Below are 4,244 nucleotides of genomic sequence, written 5' to 3' on the forward strand. Positions count from 1 at the left end.
AAGCGTTTTACACATTCTTATGAAATGTAGTATGGTATATAAATATATTTTAGTGACCGTGTAGAAGACAAAATGACAATGTACACCTAACCATCACGACGCTGAAGTACGCTTCCGATTCACAGCTTCTTGTTGGAATTTCCCGGTCCACCTAAAGTGGCGCAACGCCTTTACATGGCGCTGTTCAGCCATTTTAAAACTAATTACTGAACTGAAAACGTATCAAATTGGGGGAAACTGTGATGTCCCCTGTCATATTGGAGTATTGGTTTCTTGAGACTTTTTAACACTGAGCAGGTTGGATCCCAGCAAATAGGCAGAAATAACAGTAAGACTGAAAATCAGTTTATCATGAGTAAGGGCAATAAGAGAAAATTCTACAGTTTAAATGATCAAAAGTTAAGACCATTTCATTTTACGTTTCATTCTAATTCCCATCATTTGATCGGTCAGTTCATGAATTAGCTTGAAAATGGCTGAACAGCGCCACCTGCAGGGGTTATGCCACTTTTAAGGTGGCCCAGAAAATTCCAATAGGAAGCTGTGAATAAGAAGCGAACTTCAGTGTCGTGATGGTTAGTACTTTAGACTCTAGACTTTGAATCCAGCCAAGCGAGTTCAATTCCCAGTCGGGAACTGGTTTTAGCAATGGATGATTCTATCAGTAAACTTTATGGATTATTGGAACACGACCCACGTAGTCTGTATACGAGTTCATTTGCTAGATTGGATCTCTGTCACTGTAGCCTACTGTGTTTTCTAATATAGGATATATATTTATAATATATCTATATACCACATTATATTTCATAACATGTAAAACACTGAATATAGGCATAATAACTTGTGCTATCACATGGCTTCATAGTCAGGATGGCCGAGCGGTCTAAGGCGCTGCGTTCAGGTCGCAGTCTCCCCTGGAGGCGTGGGTTCGAATCCCACTTCTGACAGTAGACTTTTTCATTGACGCTGCGGCAGCGTCTGCCCGACGCAGACACCCATACACACTGTAGTACCTGCTGTGTTACTATGGTGTATTAAGGAGAACAGAGAACGGGCCACCAGTTTCACCTTGTACTAACAAAGTCCACTAGAGGGCAGGAAAGACCAATGTACATGTTAAAGTTTATTGACTGTCAGTGTTGGTCGGTGTGCTGAATTTACTATCAACCACAGAACATCAACAACAGTATGGGAAATCTCACATTTACAGGTAGCCTGTAAACTTTCTACACACATTATTAACATTATTAACTGATCAATAAATAATAACTTTGCATGTCGGAATGTTATGGTTAAAAGCAGAATATAATTGCATGTATAAAAAATTAGTTAAAAATATAAAAATGAGTTTAAAAAAAGATAAACAATAGATAAATAAATGATAGAAACTAAACATGGAGAATAAAAGTGACTCATTCAACAATTAATGACTAGCATATTTATAAATAAATGCTAAATTGGTAATTAAGTATTTTAATTGATAATAGAATAAATAAATGAAAGCTACAATGAATACATAAATCTGTAATTCTATATTTGTAGTACCATCTATCTCATTAGAATACACACACAGAAATAAAGAAATAAATTAAAAGTTATAAATTCATAAATAAATAAATGTAGAGTTGAAGGAATACATTAATTACATTTATTTCCTGATGAAATGAATTTCAGTATTTTTTTTTATTGAAGAGAAAAATGTAAACACAGGAAAGTTTTATAAAGTAATATGAAGAAGTAAAATAATTAATTAATTGCCTCTGTTTTGTAGTGTAAAATGCCACACTAAATCCAGACCACTGATTTGTTTGAGAACACTGAATTCTGTCAGCATTAAATACTTCTGTGACTCTGCTTGAGCTCTGCTGTTTAAACCCACTTAATAACTCAGATAGTTTTGATCTATGTATTTTCCTGAGATTTCTCAATAAACAATAGTATTGGTGTTCTTTAACTGGTCAAACATAGAATCGATATTCACCTAAAGGGGTTTAAAGAGCTACTTCCTGATGATGTACCATGCTAGCATAAAAACATGACACATGTAGCTGTAACACCTTTCAAAGACAGGATGATGCTCAGGACAATAAACAGTCTGTGATGCTGCAGATGAAGAGCACATCTGGGGCCGCTCATCATCACTGGAAAAAGATAAAGGCGGCGGGAATAACATTTAAAAACCTCAGCAGGCCGGATGAACAGATGAGGTATATATCAGTATGGCAATTCTGATAAGAATATAGAAAAAGGTGAATTTATATTTTCAGATAAGTAGGTTCACAATGCATGCTCTCTCCTCTCCTGGCCCCATATCTGTTTTTTCTTGTGTCTTTATTTCCTCTTTGTTCTCTAAAAGACAAACAGCTGACAGGGGAAGATTAATAATCAACTTCAGCAACCAGAATAGCTATTCATTTGTGTTTTGATAATAACATGGAAGAAAATCTATTTTCATTTTTTAAAATGAGCAATATCACAGTGCATGCTGTCTCCTCCCCTCAACTTGCCTTGACTCCTCTCTTCTTTCTAAAAGACAAATGGCAGATAAAGGTTTCCCAGGTTTCTTTCTTCCACAAACAGCTGTGTGTTTTTTCACTCCAGCTGAAACATTTTAATGAAATAACTTTCATTTTAAGCTACATTTTTGCACATTTACAAGCATATTGATGGATGTGCTGTGCAGAGATGAAGAGTGATTAAGGTTTAAGCTCTATATTTTAACCACAGCATATGTCAAATTGTGGTAAATTATTACAAGTCACAGTATTTATTTTATATCTTTATGGGCACAGTGTGGCAATAATGAGGGACTTAAGTGACTGACAACGTCTTATTTGGCTACATTTATTGCATGCAGTCACATACATATTCATATTCAACGCTTATGTCCCTAGACTGTGTGTTAGTGAAGCAACAGTCTGTTTAAGACAGTTTCCCATGTTGTATGTGACAACCTAAAGATTCTTTTTCAGAAAAAACATTTCTTGACTCACTGAAATGAAACGTAACTAAAACAAGTGCAACTTCTGTTGTGATTTGGTGCTATATAAATAAAACTGACTTGACTTGACTTTAGTAATTTAACACTGTAATATCAGGTGTAAAGCAGGTTTAATATGGTAGCCTGGGGAAATGTTTTCAACCAAATAAAATGTGAAGTAACCTATTATATTATATTATATTATATTATATTATATTATATTATATTATATTATATTATATTATATCTTACATTGCACTGTAACTTTTACTCTCCTGTTTTATCTGTCTTATTCTATTTTAGCTTATTTTTATTTCCAATTTAACATTTTGTAATAGTATTTAAATGTCTTTTTATATGGTCTTGTGTTGCTTGTTGTGACAATTCAACAGCTGGTTACTCATTTCCCGATTCCCACGGTTCAGCAACTTCTTGTTTGGGTTTTTACAGTTCAACATTTGGCCTCACAGTTGAAGAGCTCTTCTTTTCAGTGCTTCAGGTGCAGAATGAAATTGGAATTTAGGGCTCTGCTTATATAAGGGCAGCTCAATATGTCACTCCTCATCATCATGACACCCAGAAACAGTACTTACAGAAACTAATTATTAAATATAGAATATTATGTATGTATAGTACATTTTTTTGCTAATACAAAAATTCAACTAAGATTTTGAGTACAGGAATTTTACTTGTTTTTCTTCATTGTGGTGTTGCTACTTTTACTCAAGTAAAAGGTCTCAGTACTCCTGCTGGCATTTATCTAATAATTTAATTGTGTATTTATTTATTTATGTATTAATGCAAGCTTTTTTTTTTTTTTTTTTTTTTAAATGGAGCCACTAAGATATCATTCAGTTATTATTTTTATTTCAGCATTTATTTATGTATTTCTTGATGAATCTTCATAACTACAGTATACTTCAACATCTCTGGTAAAAATAAAACTTTTAGTTAAAAGTAACTCAAAAACTCAAAAACATTGAAACAGACATTCTACATGTTGACCAAAGTATAAATGACATGAGGAGTCAATTACAAAAAAAAAACTGTAAAAAGTGACTGCATTGTGAATCAGTAAATACTGTTTATTGGAGTGATTCATGTTTATGGAGAGATTACAGTATTCAGTCAGGTTTAACGTGATTAAAATGCTATTGTTTTTACAGATTTCCTTCACTATATTCAAAGTGACTATGTCCCTGCTGATTGGTCAGTGTCCTCCAGTGGGTTTGTAAGCATTTTAATCAGAGGCGGGGCTTAT

General features: G+C 33.6%; 1 non-coding gene across 1 annotated transcript; it reads left to right on the forward strand.

The window, feature by feature from the left end:
- The first annotated feature begins 867 nt into the window (after positions 1–867).
- On the forward strand, positions 868–950 carry trnal-cag (transfer RNA leucine (anticodon CAG)). The gene has a single exon. It is a non-coding gene; the product is annotated as a tRNA-Leu (tRNA).
- The last annotated feature ends 3,294 nt before the right edge of the window (positions 951–4,244 follow it).

The sequence above is a fragment of the Thunnus thynnus genome, chromosome 23 (genome assembly GCF_963924715.1).
Source record: "Thunnus thynnus chromosome 23, fThuThy2.1, whole genome shotgun sequence".
Taxonomy (NCBI): domain Eukaryota; kingdom Metazoa; phylum Chordata; class Actinopteri; order Scombriformes; family Scombridae; genus Thunnus; species Thunnus thynnus.